At 43.9% G+C, this 22,144-nt stretch overlaps 1 protein-coding gene and 1 long non-coding RNA gene across 2 annotated transcripts in view; one reads left to right on the top strand and one right to left on the bottom strand.

Annotated features, from left to right (window-relative positions):
* The window catches only part of TLN1 (talin 1), a 501,447-nt gene that overhangs the window by 59,738 nt on the left and 419,565 nt on the right, over nt 1-22,144 (bottom strand). The window lies entirely within an intron of this gene.
* On the top strand, nt 634-21,716 carry LOC126938113 (uncharacterized). The gene is made up of 3 exons (XR_007719944.1): nt 634-754; nt 17,220-17,433; nt 20,474-21,716. It is a non-coding gene; the product is annotated as an uncharacterized LOC126938113 (long non-coding RNA).

The raw sequence follows: 22,144 nt of genomic DNA, 5'->3' as shown, positions 1-22,144 counted from the left end.
AGCCATCTCTTTGGCACTAAAGGCCCTGGTCAAACTGGATTTCTTTCATTTTCCATACTTCAAAGACCCATGTTCCACGTATTCCCCATAAGGACAATTTCTTTGGCGTTTATTTGATTTTTCTAAGTTTTCAGTCCCGTTTACTCCAAGACTCACTCCCTGCCACCTAGTGCATCAGATACAACTTCCCGCTGACTTTTCAAGGGGGGCCGCCCTACCTGTCATCTCTTCATTGTTCAGAAATGACTGTGTCAGTGCACCTCATACTGCCTTCCTGTCCTCTTCCAAGGAGACAGCTAAGGTGGATGGAGATGCAGAATGGACCTCACGTTCGCCCTAGTCAGGACTGATGCCCTTTCTGTTTCAGAGGAGTGCCAAGAAAAAACTCACAGTTGCACAGCAGGGTGCTGTGAGGTCGGCTGCAGTGTGGGAGGCACGGCCTGGGCCTGCTCTCTGGGCGGGAGCAGGTGGATTCGAAGGCCTGTCTAGCACGAGGACCCAAAGGTCTTGTCAGTGGCCAGTAGCTCTGCCGCCTTTCCCAGAGAGGGGGTCCAGTGGACACCTTGGAAGGAGGCTGGACTGTGGGCCATCTTCTGCAAGCTAGAGCCAGCCCAATAGGGGGCGGACGTGAGTGGGTAGCTGGGGCGCATGAAGGTGGGGGTGATGCTGAAGGGGAAGGGAGCCCTAGTGGGGATTGGTGCGTGTGCAGAAACGGGGACAGAAGTGAGGGTTCATCGCCTGTAACGAAGATGAGGTAGGCATACAGGGGCTTCTGGAAAGCTAGAGGCTGGGCTGAGCCAGGAGTCCTCTCCCAGAAGTTGGGGGGCGGCGCAGAGGTGTGGGTCGAGCCCGCATGCGTGCCTGATGGGGAGGGGGTGAGTCGTTGAGGACCAGGCCCGCTGGGTCCCCGGGGCTCGGTGGCTGGCGCGCAGGGCCCGGAGGGGGCGGCTGGCGCGCACCGCACGCATGGGGACAAGGAAAACATCCGCCGGAGGCCCGGCCGGGCGGCGCTCCAGCCTCGGGGCAGGTGCGCGGCGAGGAAGTGAGAGTATTCCGGCCCCACCCCCAACCCCGGCGGCCCTCCGGTGAGTCACCGCCGACCCCCGCCGCCGGAGGGAGAGGGGAGCTGCGGGCCAGAGCCCCGGAGGGTTTCTGGGAGCAGAGGGTCCCTTAGTGGGCTTCTGTCCTGATGTCGCTACGGGCGCGAAACGGACACTGAACACAGTGACTGAATGGAGGCAGGTGGGGAGGGATCCCTTGGGAGAACTTGGCGGACCGAGAGCAGACCCCAGGGCAAGGAGGAGTCCCCGAGGAGGAAAGGGGAAACCGGCAGATGGCGAGGCCCAGAAAGGGCAGGGGAGCCGGGTTGATTGGGGTGACAGAGGAAGGAAACACGCCAAGTTAGGCCTGGGAGAACTGAGGGACCTGAGGAGGGAGGAGGGAGACCAACATTAGGTGGGAAGGTGGAAATGGCTAAACCCCAGGCATCAGGTCTGTCCAGAGGCTGGAGTAGACAGTGAAGGGTAGGTTTTAGGGAGTAGGGGGAGTTATGATTATTTGGGTACATTTTGGGATTATTTGGTCTCATAGGTAGAAGGGAGCCTGCTGGTCTCGTGTAACGGATGGTTTAAAAGCAAGGTTGTCTGCGTCTTGGATTACTGTCTGCCATTCAGCCTTTGCCAAAAAATTTGGCACTGATCTGCACATTTTTATAGTCATTTAAAATTGTATGACTCTATTTGTCAAACGATTTAGGTAATTTTGGATTTTTTAAAAATAAAAATAGAAGAGTTGCACAATCTAATTCAATATTTGACTTAAAACCCAAAGTGAGGCTCTCAGATTAATAATATGGTGTTGAGCCTTTTTCTTGTTTGACTTTTCTGCCATTTTCCCCTCACTGACTTGATTGAATTCTTTGTGACTGATGCCTCAGTTTTTCTGGATCAGTAGTGCTGCACTTCCACTTTTCCTCTCCCTCATTTTACTGTCTTTATTTTTAACCTTTTTTCTGTGTAGCCCTCTAACAGGCCCTATACATTTTGAACCAAGTAAAACATTTCTTGGAATGGGAGCCTTGGACTACAGTATACAAAGACAAACAACTCACAGTTTTAGCATATATGTTAGGCTACTATCTTCTGTGGATGTGTATGTAACTATACAGTTTCTGTATTTATCCTGTGGCTGACAGAAAAAGTTAAAGCTGTTTAATTCACCATAGTATTTCTACAACACAGCAATTTATTAGCCTGACTTCTCTTCTAAAATCAACACTAAAATGGTATTTTGTATTTGTCTCAGAGACACTAATTCTATCATGATCCTTATGATCTGTGTTGGGCCAAAGGCGATTACTTTATAAATTATAAAGAACCTTAAACTCTGCATTGCCTTTGGTCCCAAACAAGCAAATCTGGGTCAATTAATAATAACAAAAAAAAAAAAAAAAAGAAAAATGTCTTGCTTTGGGCCCTGTTGCTTTCTCCCATGCTGTTTTAGCCCCAGCCCTACCCTATTCCCAGTGGCCTTTGCCTTCATTCCTTCTTTGCTCTGCTGGGCATCTTGAGAGGAAAACTTCACACTAACTTCCTCTACTATAAATTCTCTCCCTTCTCTCAACTCTACACTTCTCTTCGCCAACATACACCATTACTGCTTCACTGATTTTTTTTTTAAAGCCCCACAGTCCTTTCTGGCTCTTTTCCACCTTTAACACTCTTATGTTGAAATCCTCCCTTTTCCTCCTTTCTCTTTAGTAAGACCTCAGATTTTTTTAAAAGCTAGGCTTGATTGTTTATTCTGTATGGTCCACTTCTGCCTTCCTTCCTCTTCTATTACCCTTTTCTTATTCTAGACTGTTTTTAAACTCAGTTATGCTTGCTTTCACCAAAACCTTAAACTTTCCTGTGATTAGAAAAAGATGCTTATGTTTCCATTACTTTTCCTACAATAAAACACATTCTCAAATTCATATCCACTTCAAACTCTCCCAACGTTTTGCATCCAGAAGCATAAAGTGGCCATTATTGTGAAGTCTACTGAGTGACCATTTAAGCTTGGTGTTATGCCAGACACTGTATAGTTAATTTCATAATCCTGGTGCCAGTTTTCTAAATTATTACAGACAATAGATGATGGGCCGGGCACAGTGGCTCACACCTGTAATCCCAACACTTGGGGAGGCCAAGGCAGGCAGATTGCTTGAGACCAGGAGTTCAAGACCAGCCAGGCCAACATGGTGAAACCCTGTCTCTAAAAATACAAAAATTAACTGGGCGTGGTGGCGCATGCCTGTAATCCCAGCTATTCCGGAGGCTGGGATGGGAGAATCACTGAAACCTAGGAGGCTGAGGCTCCAGTGAGCCAAGATTGCACCACTGCACTGCACTTCAGCCTGGGTGACAGAGTGAGACCCTGTCTCCAGAAAAAAAAAAAAAAAAATTCTTTGATATGCAATTGCTTTTCCACTTTCCCTTCCCTCTCATGGTCTCTGCTCAGTAAAACCAAGGTGCAGTTTCTGGATCCACCTATCTTGGGGGTGATTAGGAGTAGAGGGTTGTAAATACCTAGAATTTTTTTCCTTTCTGATATAATTCTTGACCTCCTTCTAGAAGTCCTGTTGTCTTTGCCGTAGAATTTTTATTTAAGCATTCTTTTGCAGAAGAATCTCTAATGTCCTTTTTTCATCCAGATTTACACTTGACAAATCCTAAAGCTACTTCTACACAGTTCCTTTATCCATTTTTACTTTTTTGTGCCTATGTTATTTTTCATGGGTTTATCATCTCTTTACAAATGGGCTGCATTCACTGAGGGGCAGCATTGATTTCCCGCTGCTGTCACCCAGTGCCTCAGCCTCTCTTGATTCTTTTTTTGGTTCACCCTTGTTTCCCGTACTTACTTTCCTTTATTGTCTGTTCTAATCTTCTCCATATCTATCTGTTTAATGAAATTCACTATTTTGAAAAAGATTTCTGGGGTCTCAAAAGTTTTTCAGGGGATCTCACATAAGTCTCTGCATTGTGACCTAAACTGTGTAGCATTGATTTCCAATAGATTGAGGCTAATGGGCGAGGGGAGGGGGTGGTTGTTGGGAGAGTGGAATATCCTCATGCACAGAGTTTCTCAGCTGTGACACTGTTAACATTTTGGAGGATAATCCTTTGTTGTGGGGTGCTGTCCTGTGCGCATTGTAGGATGCTCAGCAGCTACTCAGTAGATGCCAGTGATACTATCTCAGTTGTGACAACCAAAATGTCTCCAAATCCTGCCAAATGTTCCTGGAAGACAAAATATGCCCTCTACCCGAGTGTTGAGAATTACTGTGCTAGAATATCAGCTTTTTGAAATTGATTAAATGGTTATACTTTCTCTTCCTAACTGCTGATTTGTAGCTGGAGTGTTAAAAGTGTGGTCTTTGACTTACTTGGTAGGTGGTAGCTTCTTAAAATTGCAGGTTCCTGAGCGTATCCTAGACCTACTGAATCAGAAATGCTGAAGGTAGAACCCAGATCTGATTTTTACAAGACACTACCTTCCCACCCCCAACCAGGTAATTCTTCTGCCCTAGGCTTGACCCTCCTGTGGCATAACTGCTGCATTATCTACATTTTTTTCCCCTGCAAGTCTTCCTGGTGTTCCAGCTTTGCTTCCGCTTTTGGCCCCATGATGCCAACACAAATAAGGAGGCCTCAGGTTACCAAGACAACTGGAGCACAGGAAACCGTAAAGGCTCAGTGCTCCCACAGGCATCACGGACTGTGGCTATGCTGGCTTGCTTTCTCCTTAGGGACTCAGTCATACTTCCTTTTCCCTGTCCCCCAAACTACCCAGACTGGCAGATACTGAGGCCCAAGCCACAGATCCTGATTTCACAGACCTGGTAGTAGATTTATGGGGTGGGTGGGATAGGGAATGGTGAATGAAGCTTTCCTTCTAGCATTGATTTTTCATGTCATTTTGGTGATAACTGAATTTGTAATCATGAGAACTACATTTCCCTGGGAGTTGGTTGTTAGATGCAAGCTTTGAAATCAGGATGCTTCTCTTTATTTATGTTATTTATGCCTACTTCACTGGACCTTGAGTCTTAGATGTTTTTGCATCCCTAGCTAAATTTCTTTACAATTTGCTTTGGGCCAAAAGGTTTGGCAATCTACTTCTAATACACTGGAAGCAGCTAATGTTTAGCAAGAAAACAATATTTTTAGGGCCAGGTGCAGTGGTTCATGCCTGTAATCCCAGCACTTTGGGAACATGAGGCAGGTGGATTGCTTGAGTCCAGGAGTTCAAGACCTGCCTGGGTAACATGACAAAACCCTGTCTTTACAAAAAAGAATACAGAAATTAGCCAGGTGTGGTGGTGCACTCCTGTAGTCTCAGCTACTCAGGAGCCTCAGGTGAGAGAATCACTTGAGCCTGGGAGGTCAATGCTGCAGTGGGCCATGATTGTGCCACTACACTTCAGCCTGGGTGACAGAGCAAGACCCTGTCTAAACAACAACAGCAACAACAACAACAAAAACAAATAATGAATTTGGGTTCTGTTTACACTTATCAAAGCTAGTCTTTTTTTTTTTTTTTTTTTTTTTTTGAGACGGAGTCTCGCTTTGTCGCCCAGGCTGGAGTGCAGTGGCCCGATCTCAGCTCACTGCAAGCTCCGCCTCCTGGGTTTACACCATTCTCCTGCCTCAGCCTCCCGAGTAGCTGGGACTATAGGCACCCGCCACCTCGCCTGGCTAGTTTTTTGTATTTTTTAGTAGAGACGGGGTTTCACCTTGTTAGCCAGGATGGTCTCGATCTCCTGACCTCGTGATCCGCCCGTCTCGGCCTCCCAAAGTGCTGGGATTAACAGGCTTGAGCCACCGTGCCCAGCCAGCTAGTCATTTTTTAAAGGAGGATCATCTGGCTTGATTAATTAAGTCTCTTTAAAGCCATGAATAAATGAAAACCTACTTGCGCTTAGATGCTTAAAAATACTGACTCGGGCTAGGCGTGGTGGCTCACACCTGTAATCCTAGCACTTTGGGAAGCCAAGGCAGGCAGATCACTTGGGGTCAAGAGTTCGAGACCAGCCTGGTCAACATGGTGAAACCCCCATCTCTACCAAAAATACAAAAAAGTAACCAGACATGGTGGCACATGCCTGTAATCCCAGCTGATGCAGGAGAATCACTTGAACCTGAGATGGAGGTTGCAGTGAGCTGAGATCAGTGTGAGATTCTGTTTAAAAAAAAAAAAAATTCGACTTGATCCAAAACAGGAGCAGGCTGCCTCCCTGGGACATTCATGCCATGCCAGAGCAAGGGAGAATACAGGGAAATAAGGCAGATGTGATAGCTCTCCTCAAACAATTGAAGGACTGTCATGATGAAGAAGCGATTAGATTTACTTGGTTTAGTTCCAGAAGATAAAGAACTTATTTAGTGATGGGGGACAAGCTTTGGCTTGATAAGGAGAACTTCTGACTCATTTGCGGACCCCGAAGTGGAATGAGCTGAATTGTTAGGCAGTAAATTGTGTCCATATTGTTTATATACGGGTTAGATGACTGTTTGCACAAGGGTTAGATAAGGTTTTAGACATTAAATTGGGTTCAACCTGCAAGAAGAAGCAGGCAGATTTAGGAAAAGTCAATTCGCCCTTTCTGTCATGTGATTCTGTGGCACTATTAAATTCATTGTTACTTTTCTAGGCACCTCTGTCAATTTTACCCCCTTAAGTAAGTGATAATAGAGTTGATAGTAAAGTCTTTAGAGATTTCTCAAACTTTGTTCCTCAGCCCTCTGGAAATTTCTGAAGGATGCCTCAGAAGTGGCTGACAAGGTTGAAATGAAGGCTAGCTGAGGCTCTGAGCCCTTTACCTATGCTTCAACCAGAACAATCTTGCTTTTATTTGTTTTACAAATTAAATGTACTGGCTTCCTTGAAGATTTTCTTTTTAACTGAAAAAAAAAAAATAGTTCTGCTGTTAAAGAAAAAAAAAAGTTAAAGGCTCTGATATTTCAAGATGTTCCTTTTATTGACAGGGAAACTGAGATATGGAAGAAGTGTCTTGCCAAAGGTCACACAGCTAGTAAATTTCAGAGCTGGGACTCAAATCTAGCTGTTCTAGTTCAAATCTTTTGTTTCCTCCGCTCTACAAGTCTGCCTTGTTAGAATTCAGTAAAAGCTTCTCTCCATTCTACTGGCCACCACTGTAATCCAGAATCTCATTTCTTCTAATCTACTATTCTGTATTAGCCACTTAACTAGTCTCCTTGCTGTCTAATTCTATTCTATATTATATATACTGTTGCCATTTTATTCTTCTTGTAACATTGTTTTCATCCTGAGATTTCCCTGTTTAAGAACCTTCTCCCTATCTCTTATAAGAACTTTTCAGGCTAGCCTTGTGTTAGCATTCTTTAGGATCCTCATTGTTCAGCTGAATGTGAGCCTAAATCCATCCTATTATGAGTAATTAATGGGCTATATAATAGTGAGATTAACTGAGTTCCTCCCTATTCCTAGACTTCACCTTTGGCAGGATTTTCATGTGTACGGTTTTAATCAGGCATGACAAGAAGATACAAAAGAAATAGAAAATCACAGCCTATAAAAAGCAAGTTACATAATAATACCAATAATATAATCCTATTTATATCTCACATGCATGCATTTTTTAAAACAAGAATGAATATATAGAAATTGCCTGGAAGAAAACACATTAGGCTGGGCGCAGTGGCTCATGCCTGTAATCCCAGCACGTTGGGAGGCCAAGGCAAACAGATCACCTGAGGTCAGGAGTTTGAGACCAGCCTGGCCAACATGGCGAAACCCTGTCTCTACTAAAAATACAAAAATTAGCCGAGTGTGTTGGTGTATGCCTGTTATCCTAGCTGCTTGGGAGGCTGAGGCAGGAGAATTGCTTGAACCTGGGAGATGGAGATTGCAGTGAGTCAAGATCTTGCCACTGCACTCTAGTTTGGGCAACAGAGCAAGACTCCATCTCAAAAGAAAAAAAAAAAAAAGAGAAAACACATCAGACTGATGACAGACATTAACTCTGATAAGAGAGATTGAGAAAGGAGAGGAGGTGAGGAAGAGAGACTTCCTTTTTTTACTCAGGAGGCTGAGGTGGGAGGACGGCTTGAGGCTAGGAGCCTGAGGCTATAGTGAGCCATGATCATGCCACCACACTCAGCCTGGGAAACAGTGAGACTCTGTCTCAAAAATAAAATAAAATAAAATAAAATGAAAAGAAGAAGAAAGAAGAAAAAAGAAAAGAAGAAGAAAAGTGTTTAGTTTTCCCTCAATGGAAAAAGGTTAATTTTAATTCTTATTGCTTGGTCTGATTTTTTAAAATTTGACTTAAGCTAATGATGAGAAGTGTGCATATTCACACTCTTTAACTTCTGTGAATTGAATAAGAAATTAACCTCCATTTCCACTGACAGAGAACTCGTTCTTCTGGTATGTTTCAGAAGGCTAATGGAGCAAGGATAACCTTATATTACCAATGGGCTGCTTAATCTCTATAATGATTTGTTGGCCAGCTACTATTGATAACAAAAAATACTTTTAAATAACCGTTTCAAAATACTTTTTTCAACTTTATTGAAATATAATTTATATACAAGAAGATGTACCCATTTAAAATGTACAATTCAGTGAGTTTTAACAGATGTATATACCTGTGTAATCATCTTCCCAATCAAGATATAGAACATCTCTGTCACCACCCCACCACTGCCCCCAAATTTCCTTATTACCCTTTGCATTTACTCCCCACTCATTGCAATCCACACTGATCTGGTTTCTATCACTGTAGATTTGTAGAGTTTCATGTAAATGGAGTCACAGAGTATGTATTTTGCATTCTGCATTTGGCTTCTTTAACTCAGCACACTGTATTTGATATTTATTCATGTTTTTATGTATATTAATAGTTTGGCCAGGCACGATGGCTCACTCCTGTAATCCCAGCACTTTGGGATGCCGAGGTGGGCGGATCATGGAAGGTCAGGAGTTTGAGACCAGCCTGGCCAACATGGTGAAAATCTGTCTTGACTAAAAATACAAAAACTAGCTGGGCGTGATGGTGTACGCCTGTAGTCCCAGCTACTCAGGAGGCTGAGGGAGGAGGATCTCTTGAACTCAGGAGACAGGTTGCAGTGAGCCAAGATGGCGCCACTGCACTCCAGCCTGGCAACACAGCAAGACTCTGTCTCTCAAAAAAAAAAAAAAAAAAATTGTCCATTTTTACTGCTGAGCAATAATTCATTGTATGGACATACAGCAGTTTATTTATTCATTCATCTGATTATGGATATTTGGGCTGTTTTCCACTTTTTTGGAAGCTGTTATGAACACTCACATTGAAGTCTTTGTGGACATATGTTTGCATTTTTTAAGATCAATGCCTAGAAGTGAAATCTTAGGTCCTGTTGTAAGTGAATGTTTTACTTGATAAATAAAAATTGCCAGTTTGGTGCAGTGGCTCATGCCTGTAATCCCAGCACTTTGGAAGGCCAAGGCAGGCAGATTGCTTGAGTCCAGGAGTTTGAGACCAGCTTGGACAACATGGCGAAACCCCATCTCTACAAAAAATACAAAAATTAGCTGGGTGTGGTGGCCCAGGCCTGTAGTCCCAGCTACTCGGGAAGCTGAAGTGGGAGGATCACCTGTGTCTACAAGGCGGAGGTTGCAGTGAGTCATGATCTTGCTGCTGTACTCCAGCCTGGGTAACAGAGCATGACCCTGTCTCAAAAAAAAAAAAAAAAAAAAAAAAGTTACTAATTTATTAATAAAATAAGATACATTTTTTAAAAAGAGAAGTGCCATACTGTTTTCCAAAGCATCTGTACAGTTTTCCACTTACTAGCATTATATGGGAGTTCTGGTTGCTTTGCATCCCTGCCCGCACTTAGTATTGTCAGTTTCTTTTTTATTTTTTTTGAGACAGAGTCTCGCTCTGTCGCCCAGGCTGGAGTGCAGTGTCATGATCTCAGCTCACTGCAAACTCCACCTCCCGGGTTCAGGCCATTCTCCTGCCTCAGCCTCCTGAGTAGCTGGGACTATGGGCGCCCGCCACCACACCTGGCTAATTTTTTGTATTTTTAGTAGAGACGGGGTTTCACTGTGTTAGCCAGGATGGTCTTGATCTTCTGACCTCGTGATCCGCCTGCCTCGGCCTCCCAAAGTGCTGGGATTACAGGCGTGAGCCACTGCACCCGGCCTTAGTATCGTCAGTTTCTCAAAAAAAAAAAAAAAAAAAAAAAATCACTCTAGTAGATGTGTAGTGCTGCCTCATTGTGGTTTTAACTTGCATTTTCCTAATGTTTAATGACTTGGAGCATCTTTTTATGTGCTTTTTTGTCATCAGTATCTCATATTTGGTGAAATCTATTCAAATTATTTGCCCATTTAAAAAACTGGAATGTTTGGCTTCTTGTTACTGAGTTTTAAGAGTTCTTTATATATTCTGGATACAAGTCCTTTGTGAGTATATGAATTAAAGATATTTTCCCCCACTTGGTGGCTTGCCGTTTTGTTTTCTTTATAGTGTCTTTTGAGGAGCGGAAGTTTTAAATTTTGGTGAAGTCTAATTTTTTGCTTTTTTCTTGTATGGCTAGTGTTTTTTGTATCCTGCATAAGAAATCTTCCCTTATACCAGGTCACAGAGATTTTTTTTTTCCTACATTTTCTCCTATCTCTAAAAGTTTTATGATTTCAGCTTTTACATTTAGGTCTTTTATGTCTATGATCCATTTTGATTGCATGCTTAATTTTTTTCTCACTGCACAAAAGACACAGTAGGAAAGGAAGAATCTGGAATAAAGATGACTGCCTCTTTCAAATGACAGACAGGTTGTAGAATAGAAATATTAAACTTTTGTTCTGTGTATTATCTTCATCTAATATTTATTAAGTAGTAACTGTTCAGTAGTAAAATATATATAGATTACCTACTATGAGTCAGGCACTGGAGTTACAGTAATGAAAACACTGGACGATGTCCTTGCTCCCTTGGAGTTTTTATTGGAGTGGGCAAAATTGTGTTTTTATTTTTTATTTATTTATTTATTTTAAATTTTATTTTATTTTATTTTTTTTTGAGACGGAGTCTCGCTCTGTCACCCAGGCTGGAGTGCGGTGGCCGGATCTCTGCTCACTGCAAGCTCCGCCTCCCGGGTTTACGCCATTCTCCTGGCTCAGCCTCCCGAGTAGCTGGGACTACAGGCGCTCGCCACCTCGCCCGGCTAGTTTTTTGTACTTTTTAGTAGAGACGGGGTTTCACCGTGTTAGCCAGGATGGTCTCGATCTCCTGACCTCGTGATCCGCCCGTCTCGGCCTCCCAAAGTGCTGGGATTACAGGCTTGAGCCACCGCGCCCGGCCTAAAATTGTGTTTTTATTATAACGAGCATCCATTGTATATATGTTAAAGTCAAGAAAAATGTTGTTGCCTCTCTGTGGTTTCTCAAATCCTCAATTGAAGGAAGCATTGTTGGTAATCTTCTTTTTTTTTTTTTTTTTTTTTTTTTTTGAGACGGAGTCTTGCTCTGTCGCCCAGGCTGGAGTGCAGTGGCCAGATCTCGGCTCACTGCAAGCTCCTCCTCCCGGGTTCACGCCATTCTCCTGCCTCAGCCTCCGGAGTAGCTGGGACTACAGGCGCCTGCCACCTCGCCTGGCTAATTTTTTGTATTTTTTAGTAGAGACGGGGTTCCACCGTGTTAGCCAGGATGGTCTCGATCTCCTGACCTTGTGATCCGCCCGTCTCGGCCTCCCAAAGTGCTGGGATTACAGGCTTGAGCCACCGCGCCCGGCCGATGGTAATCTTCTTAATATTATTGTGTGATAGAGCATGAACCTCTTTCCATGAAGAGTCACTGATCTGCAGAGAAAAGGGAATCTTGGGCTGCATACAACCAACTGTAATACAATGTGTCATGTGGTAGAGCAGTACTGGATGCAGAATCATATCAAATGATCTCATGTTCCTGTTACTATTGAGGTGTAATGACCAGACTTAATGCTCTTTTCTTTGGTTTAAGTGAATTGGTTTTATTTTATTTTATTTTTTTTTCCAGAAGAGTTCATTAATACTACCTTTGGAGAACTCTTAGATCTCTTTTCTGATAGCCAGAGGACCAGACACCTTCTATAATTAGCCATTCATGTATTCCTTAAAACAAGTCATACTTTGTGTTAGTGATACCACCATTCTTCAAGCCATTTCAAGTATTAAAAATAAGTTCTATTTACTATTAACCTTTATAAACTAATACCAGTATTAAATAGCCAAATAATAAATGGTGTTAAGTCAGAGCAGGATGAGCTGTATGACCTAGTCTTGGATGATGAGTAGGATTTTAGTAGATACAAATAAAGAGGGCAGATTAATTTATATTGATGGATTTGAGGAAACAGATGATATCAGCAAATACACTATTCATGGCTTGACTCCTTTATCATCTGTCCATAACAGACATCATTAAATTCATCATGGCATTCTTTCTTGCTGAGCGTGGACATAGCCTGGTAAGACTAGAACTAGATGATAGGAAAAGAAACGTAGACATTAAGTGGACATTTGTTGTTGTTGTTGTTGTTGTTTTGCACTCCGTCACCCAGGCTGGAGTGCAGTGGCACGATCTCAGCTCACTGCCATCTCCGCCTACCAGGTTTAAGCAATTCTTGTGCCTCAGCCTGAGTAGCTGGGATTATAGGCGTCCACCACTACACCCGGCTAAGTTTTTGTATTTTTAGTAGAGACAGGGTTTCGCTATATTGGCCAGACTGGTCTCCAACTCCTGACCTCAGGTGATCTGCCCGCTTCAGCCTCCCAAATTGCTGGGATTACATGCATGAGCCACTGTGCCTGGCCAGAATTTTTTTTTTTCTTTTTTCAGACAAGGTCTGGCTCTGTCGCTCAAGTTGGAGCGCAATGGCTCACTGCATCCTCCCACCTCACCCTCCCAAGTAGCTGGGACCACAAGCATGTGCCACCACTCCTGGCTAATTTTTGTCTTTTTTGTAGAGATGAGGTTTCACCATGATGCCCAGGCTGATCTTGAACTCCTGAGCTCAAGCGATCCACCCACCTTGGCCTCCAAGAGTGCTGGGATTAGACATGAGCCACTGTGCCTGACCGTGGAGAGGTTATTTTGAAAGAGACATCAGTGAGATTTTATGGAGATATCTGACCCTGGAGGTCAAGATGTGGGGCATTCCGTATGTGCAACAGGGAAGCCCTTGGCGCAGAGACTGTGAAGGGTTTCTGTTGCATGCGTCTGAGGGGTGCAATAGGATCACAACCGCACTCAGAAAAAATAGTGCCGGGGAAGACAGTGCAATTTATTCTGCCAGAGGGTACCACTCAGGCTGTCTCCAGGCTGAGAGAGACCCTAGAGTTTTTTTTTTTTTTTTTTTTTTTTTTTTTTTTGAGACGGAGTCTCGCTCTGTCGCCCAGGCTGGAGTGCAGTGGCGCGATCTCGGCTCACTGCAAGCTCCGCCTCCCGGGTTCACGCCATTCTCCTGCCTCAGCCTCCCGAGTAGCTGGGACTACAGGCGCCCACAACCGCGCCCGGCTAATTTTTTGTATTTTTAGTAGAGACGGGGTTTCACCGTGGTCTCGATCTCCTGACCTTGTGATCCGCCCGCCTCGGCCTCCCAAAGTGCTGGGATTACAGGCGTGAGCCACCGCGCCCGGCCTGAGACCCTAGAGTTATACTAGCACAGAGTTGGACCATGGTTGCCTGCAGAGTAAGCAGCAAACAGGGGCAAAGGAACATTGGCCTGGAGATCTTAAGAAGCTAGAGGAGCACTTCCTCAAGGGTTGCAACTTTTTCCTGCTGCTATGAAGTCCCCTTCCCCTGATATATCCAGATCCATCTCAGGTAGATAAGCAGGAGAGGGGTTGCTATCTGAGAGACCCAGCAATTTTTATTCAAGAGAGTCTGAGCAGTACCTAAAAAGACATTAACTGATCAGATAGGACTATGTTAAACTGGTTTGGGGCTTATGAGGGACAATGTAGGCAATTGTGAAGATGCACAAGACCTTCATGTGAGTAGAGGGTGCCCTCAGCTCACCCACCACTTTCGATAAAGTGAGACAGGACTGAATGTGGAATGAGGCATGCCTGTTTACAGTGTCCAACGGAGACTGATTGGGTCCATTTGAGGTAAGTTAGGTAGCAAGCGGCCTAGCTGAGCAGGGAGCTAGGTGCACTCAGCTGCAGGGGCACTGCGTGCCCATGTGTACCTGCCTCAGCACCACCAGTGTCACAGCCCTGGCTGCACCCATTGCCAAGGAAGAAAGAACCATGTGGTTGAAACACATCTACTGTACCTGGCCCTGTCAGACTTGGGAAGACAGGTTCTTGTCTTGTTGTCCTTGATGCTGTTTCCATCAGCATCCACCTGTTATCTCTCCTCACCCTGAGGAGCTCAACCCATCCTGATTTTGTCATTCGTTTTTTTTTTTTTTCTCATTCACTCATTCTGTTATTGAGTCTGTTATGCCATACACTGTGCTGGGGACTGAGGACACAGTATTTTGTAGAGGTAAGGGAATAAACACACACGAATACAATGAAGTTTGAACAATATTAAGCTTCAGAAATGTTACTGAGAAAATACAGAGTCTTATTGGAGTACACATTTTTGGGGGAACATAATTTGTAAAGGAAGTAGGGAGGTTTGTGCTGTGACCTGAGAATGATTTTGAGGTAATCAGATGAAAAGTGCAAAGAAAGTTTCAGGCAGAGGGAACAACATGTGCAAAGATGAGAGAGATTAAAGGAACGAAAGTTCAGTGTGTCTAGAGTATAGAGGGTGAGGAAGAGGGATGTGACGTGAGATGAGGCTGAAGAGAGGCAGGGACCTGACCATGGGGCACCTTGAAATTCAGAATCAGTTGTTTATATTTCATCCTAAGCACAATGGGAAGCTATTCAAGGGTTTTATGCAGAGGAGTGACTGCCAGCATTGCATTTTAAAAAAAAGAATTTAAAAAATTTTAATATAGTTCAAATCTGCATGTCTGGTTCATTTCAGCTCCTTCACTGCCAAGCCTCGGGGCAGGGATTGCTTCAGTTTCTCTGCCTAAGATTCTTACCAGCACTGCATTTTGAATGTTTATAGTGTGGATTGGAGTGGATCAACACTAGATGCTGGGAGACAAGTTAAGGTATTGTTACATTAGTCCAGATGAAGGATGATGGTGGTTTGAACTGCATAGGGTAGAGGTAGTAGAGAAGATAGATTTGGGGCATATTTTGGAGGTATGTCCAGCTAAGGCTTAGATGTGGAGAGTAGTGAGGGAGATGGAGAATTCAAGGATAATTGAGGTTTTTGGCTGAGCACCTATGTGGATGATAGTGTCCTTTGCTGAGTAGGAAAACATTGGGTGGGAATATATTTTGGAGGGAAATCATGTGTCTTGTTTGGATGTTGAGTTCGAAGTTCTTGCAAGACATCAAGTGAAGATATCCTGTGGACAATTAGATATATGATTTGAAAGCTGATAGAAATGGACTAGCGATTCATTCTTGGCATACAGAAATTGGTTATTGGAGCAACAGGCCTAGGTATTACCGTAGACAGAGAGAGAGAGTTGAGTGGAAAAAAAATCTAGAATAGATCCCTGAGGATCATCAATCAACCCAGGGGCAGGTAGAGAAGGAAGAATCGGTAAGAGACTGAGAAACAGCTGCCAGGTGGTTGGAAAAAACCTGGACAGTGTGGTGTCATGGAGGGTGTACCACTACAGTCAGCTGTAGGGGAGTGTCAGAGTGTTTGGCTGCACTCCTGGAGATGCTCAGGTTACTTATAATAATTGAATGAGTGGGTAGGCTACAGAGGATCAGAGGAGCACACCTGGAGCTCCCAGCCTCCCCTAAGCCTCTCCCTAATAAACACAGCAACCTTCTGCCTGTCAAATCAGAAGAAAACCTGAACTCCAGGAAGTAGCAGGGGTTCAGAGGAAAGAGCAGGTGCTCACACAGGTGTATTATACCTTCAAGGTAAACCTTTAACCTGGTGAGGTTTGGTAGGATCAGAATGAATTTCAGTCTCTGGATCTGAAGCATCCCATTCATTTTGTTGCCCTCTTATCACTTCCTAGAAGCTGACCTTACTTTTTTCTGTGTCTGTGCCTCTATCCTTGCCCCTCTGATTCTCTAGCCCAGTTGATTCTCCTTGGCTCTTGATCTTGGTTTAGTTTGGCTAGCACCCCTTTTCTGAGGAGTAACTTCCATAACAAATATTTACAGTAACTCCTCTGCTTGGCTGGCAAGTCCCGGAATCTGTGTCCTTACGCACTGCCCTAAAAAGCAGTCATCCCAGAACACAGCCCAGCTTTATTGGCCTAGATATGATTAGATGCTTCCTTTACCCCTTCTGGAGGTGTTAGTGGTTCTGAGCCTTGGAAGTTCTGTTCTCCTTAACCATCTCCTTCTCTCCTGTATTGCTTGTCTGAAACATATTTATTAGCTAGATGTTAAGGTTAGTAGTTCTACCCTTCAGTTAAGATTGATGAAAAATTAGCCCAAAATTGCTGTCTTCTAATTCCAAAAATCTATAATCTCTATGTTCTATGAATTGGGTCTGAGGCTAGCTCTTAGCTTATTTCAGGACCTAAATTTAACATACCCTGGGTTTAAGTGGTGGCTTGTAATTTATATGTAGGAGAAGCTTAAGGGGAGAAATCTGATTGGAAGAGAAGGGAGGCAGTTAGGTTTGCCTTAAAGCTGAGTACACGAGAGTAATCTGATCAGCTGGCTGGGACTGACTGCTAGAAAAATTAAAAAACAAAGATGTGATTGATAAAAATGGGTACTTTGTTCAGGTAAGTGAGTTTTAAAAATGTAGACTCTAAGACCTTTTTTCTCTACCTTCCATTGGCCAATTATTGCATTTACATAGTTCCTTCCTTCCTTCCCCAAACAAGGTATAACACCATTAACCTGAGAATTTTAAACCCATACTTTGCTCACTTTTTTTCTATTTATGTATTATTTTTATTTGATTTGCTTTTGGGGGAGGGGAGGCAGGAGTTGCCATTTGTGCCAACAACTCTTCCTCAAATCTTCCAAGCAGTCTTTTCCTTGGGGAGTTGTACTACAAAATTCTATTAATTACGGTTGTGCAATTTTGAGATACCTTACATATGTAGTGACAATGACACATATGCCCACACCCAGTGAAACAAGGTCATTTTCTACTGTCAGTTATATGCATCAAGGTGACGGGTGATGGCATGGTTATGGATTAACTCACCAAGGAAATGAGTGTGGAAAGAAGAATGCAGAAATCTGAGGACTAGAGCCTGGAGATTGGGAGCTTCGAGCTCAGAGGAAGAAGAGGATCTTCATCATGGGGAGACATCAGCTGGATATTGAGATGGAAGGATGACTACGAGTATGAGCTATTATAGAAACCATGGTAAGAGTTTTAAGTAGATGACAGTAACATCAAATGTGACTGATGTGTAACTGGAGGAACTTACTGTCATATGCAAACTAACAACTCCACTGTATTCTTCTTCAGCTAGATCATTTGTAAAAATTTTATACTAGACTACTCAATTCTACTCAACAAATATTTTTTGAGCTGCATACTAACTGTGGTGGGGTTGTATAAAAGAGCTATAAAGTTGTGTTTTAAAGTGATATTTCTTTTTTTTTTTTTTTTTTTTTTTGAGACGGAGTCTTGCTCTGTCACTGGAGCGCAGTGGCCGGATCTCAGCTCACTGCAAGCTCCGCCTCCCGGGTTCAGGCCATTCTCCTGCCTCAGCCTCCCGAGTAGCTGGGACTACAGGCGCCCGCCGCCTCACCCGGCTAGTTTTTTGTATTTTTTAGTAGAGACGGGGTTTCACCGTTTTAGCCAGGATGGTCTCGATCTCCTGACCTCATGATCCGCCCGTCTCGGCCTCCCAAAGTGCTAGGATTATAGGCTTGAGCCACCATGCCCGGCCTAAAGTGATATTTCTTTATAAACAAATATGCTGCAAATTTATATGTAAAACTCTCAGACTTTACTGGTGTATTCGGTAAGTGGAGACTACAGACCTATTTCAGTGACATTCACAAAAACTCCTTTGGTATTCTTTCATCCTTGTGGTACCTTAAAAAACCCACATGTAGCTTCTTATTACAAAAGTAATACATAATTATTGAAAAATACAGCCAGGCATGGTGGCTAACACCTGTAATCCCAGCACTTTGGGAGGCTGAGGCAGGAGGATCACTGGAGCCCAGGAGTTCAAGACCAACCTGGGCAACATAGTGAGACCTTGTCTCTACAAAAAATAAAAAACAAATAGCCAGGTGTGATGGTGAATGCCCATAGTCCCAGCTACTCGGGAGGCTGAGACAGAGGATTGCCTGAGCCCAGGAGGTTGAGCCTGCAGTGAGCCGAGATCGCACTACTGCCCCTCAGCCTGGGTGACAGAGCGAGACCCTGTCTTAAGTAAAAAGAAAGAAAATAAAATAAAATAAATAAATAAATAAATAAATATATATATTCTAGCACATACTGTTGCTAAAGAGACAGTCACTCTGAACATTTTGATTTATACTGTTCCAGGTTTCCTTTTTCTTTTTTTTGAGATGGAGGCTTGCTCTGTCACCCAGGCTGGAATGCAGTGGTGCTGTTTTGGCTCACTATAACCTCTGCATCCTGGATTCAAGCGATTCTCCTGCCTCAGCCTCCCAAGTTGCTGGGAGGACCAGGCCTGGTTAATTTTTGTGTGTTTAGTAGAGATGGGATTTCACCATGTTGGCCAGGCTGGTCTTGAACTCCTGACCTCAGGTGATCCATCCACCTTGGCCCCCCAAAATGCTGGGATTACAGGAGTGAGCCACCAAGCCCAACCCCAGGTTTCTTTTTAAAAATTATTTATTTATTTAATTTTTAAAATAAATAAAAGAGACGGAGTCTTGCTATTTGCCCAGGCTGGTCTTGAACTCCTGGGCTCAAGCAATCCTCCTGCCTTGGACTCCCAATGTTGGGGTTGCAGGTGTGAGCCACCACGCCTGGCCCATATTATTATTTCTGAAGATCTTTTTTTAATGTGAAAAAATAGTCCATTGTTATTTCAGTTTTAAAGCCACTTTAAAAACATGTGTATTGGTGCAAAAACTTTATTCTTTGATGATAAATTTCATTAAAACAGTAAAAAATTATTATAATTTGGTTGAATGAAGTGAATGGTTAATCTGGGTTATTCTGGTTTTGGTTGAATGGACATGGGACTCTGAAGGGGTCATACCCCAGTTCTAACCCTGCTGGGTCCTCAGGAGACTTAGCTTCAGCACCTTACTCCCCCTTGGCAGCAAAGGCCTCCCTCCCTGAGAGACTGATTGTGCTGAGTTCTGGTCAGGGCAGGCTGCACAGGCCTTTTGCTGGATGACCCGGTAGGCAGACTAAGTGTGTGCCTTTAGGGGCTCAGCAAAGCAGTGGTACTAAATAGATTTGGAGGAAAGATTTGGAGTTTTTTTGTTTTTTTTTTTGAAGGAGTCTCGCTCTGTGCCCAGGCTGGAGTGCAGTTTCGGCTCACTGCAAGCTCCGCCTCCCGGGTTCACGCCATTCTCCTGCCTCAGCCTCCCGAGTAGTTACAGGCGCCCACAACCGGCCGGGCACAGTGGTCTCGATCTCCTGACCTTGTGATCCGCCCGTCTCGGCCTCCCAAAGTGCTGGGATTACAGGCGTGAGCCACCGCCGAAAGGATGTTGATGTGTTTTTAAAAACGTGGAAGTAGTTGGCCGGGCACAGTGGCTCACGCCTGTAATCCCAGCACTTTGGGAGGCCAAGGCGGGCGGATCACGAGGTCAGGAGATCAAGACCATCCTGGCTAACATGGTGAGACTCCCTCTCTCGGGAGGCTGAGGCAGGAGAATGGCGTGAACCCGGGAGGCGGAGCTTGCAGTGAGCCGAGATCGGGCCGCTGCACTCCAGCCTGAGCGACAGAGCGAGACTCCTTCTCAAAAAACAAACAAACAAACCACCAAAAAACACAAAACAAAACAAACCAAACAAAAAACAAGGAAGTAGTTGCTATGGGGAAATTTGAATTTATTGATTTTATTTTTATTTCTTGTTTGGAGGAAGGGAGTACTATAATCTTTTTAGTGTTTTTGGTTTTTATATAGGTCAATTCCCCTCTTTGACTCATCCCAACTTTTGGTGGGGGGGGGGCTTCAGTCACATCCTTGTCTTTTTAAGTAACCCCCTCCCCATATTGTCCCGAGGATTGGGAAGCAGGAAATTTATAATGCCCTTTTCTCTCTCTTTTCTCCAAATTCATTTTCTCTCCTGTGTTCCTTTGGGAGAAAAGGGAAATTAGTTCTGTCTCTTCACTCCTCTATATTACTCTATCTGGATGGACCCACACTGATAGCAGTGAACCTTGAACTTGGCAGTTTTGGAGCCAGAGTCTTTGCTCTCAGTGCAGTAAATTCATTTTTTTTTTTTTTTAATTTAGCTGCCAGATTTAGAGTCCAAACAGGAAAACAGAACTCACTCTGAGATTTAAACCAGAGGGCATTTAATCCAGAGAATTAGCTGGCTGTGAATGTGGTGGAAGAGCTGAGAAGCCTTTCAAGGGAAGGTGAGGCAATGCGGGGGAAGATTAGCAACCTTAGGAACTTTCTGTCATCCCTAGGCTGTGGGAAGTGGGGGAAGTGCAAGGGTCAGGGTAACTTAGAAGCCAGAACTTTGGGGGCCTTTTTAAAGATGGGGTCTGTTGCCCAGGCTGGAGTGTAGTGTTGTGATCATGGCTCATTGCAGCCCGAATCTCTTGGGCACAAGTGATCCTCCTGCCTCAGCCTCCCGAGTATCTGGGACTGCAGGCATGTGCCACCACATTTGGCTAATTAAAAAAAAAAATTGTTTTAGAGACAGGGTCTCCCTATGTTGCACAGGCTGGTCTCAAACTCGTGGGCTCAAGTGATCCTCCTGCCTCAGCCTTCCAATGCCTTGGGGATTAACAGGCATGAACCACCGTGCCCAAGAAAGATAGCATTTTGACATCTGCCAAACAGCAGTTTGGCATGGACTGTCAGCAAACAGTGGTTTGTGATAACTAGCTTGTTAAATAAAAAGAGAGTTGTTCTTTTCCTCCCTTCCCTCGTCTTAGTTCCCAACCACCAAGGAGCTAAAACCCTTCAGGAGAACCTTCCAGAGAACTAGAAGAGGAGGAGCAGAATCAATAGAAGGGATCATATTCTCCTCTCCACCGCAGGTTCCTTAAGCCATGGCTTACGATGAGTTCTGCATTGGACCTGAGACTGGAGTTTTAAGCCATATTGGACTGAGTTTTTAAATAACCAAAAGGGAGCAGAGTGTTATGGACTCTGACCATGATGTTGTGAAGAGGTACAAAAGAGACATTTGTCATGGCACAGATGAAGACTGTGATGAGTGGCAGATTATGTTTATACCTGACCAAGCTCAATGCTCAACAGATAAGTTCAATTTATCCATCACTAAATCTATCCCTGAATCCATTGTCCCACCTTTCCCTGAAGTCTCAGAGGAATTTCTTTTTCTTTTAAAGTGAATTCCTGGCTGGGCACAGTGGCTCACACCTGTGATCCCAGCACTTTGGGAGGCTGAGGAGGGTGGATCACTTGAGCTCAGGAGTTCGAGATCAGCCTGGGCAACGTAGTGAAACTCCATCTCTACCAAAAATACAAAAATACAAAAAAAAAAAAAAAAAAAAGAAAGCAACCAGGTGTGGTGGTGTGTGTCTGTGGTCCCAGCTACTTGGGAGGCTGAAGTGGGAGGATTGCTTGAGTCTCGGGGGATGGAGGTTGCAGTGAGCCGAGATGGCACCACTGCACTCCAGCCTGGGTGACAGAGTGAGACTCCATCTCAAAATACAAATAAAAAAATAAAAATAAAGTGAATCCCTTCATCCATACTCATATATCCATTAAGAAAACATTTATTTGAATTCTAAAATGTGTTGCCAATGTGAGGTACAAAGATTAAGGACAATAAAATTCCTTCTCATGGAATGCACAATCTAATGGGGTAGAAAGTACCTACTTTAAAACCAATGTATTAAATTAAATTGAAAAGTGGCCTGATTGAGCCTCAAAGAAGAGTAATTAGAACGCAAGGGAAGAGAAAACATTTCAGGCTGACAGAA

Source organism: Macaca thibetana, chromosome 15 (assembly GCF_024542745.1).
Source record: "Macaca thibetana thibetana isolate TM-01 chromosome 15, ASM2454274v1, whole genome shotgun sequence".
NCBI lineage: Eukaryota > Metazoa > Chordata > Mammalia > Primates > Cercopithecidae > Macaca > Macaca thibetana.
This window is presented reverse-complemented; position numbering and strand designations above follow the sequence as displayed.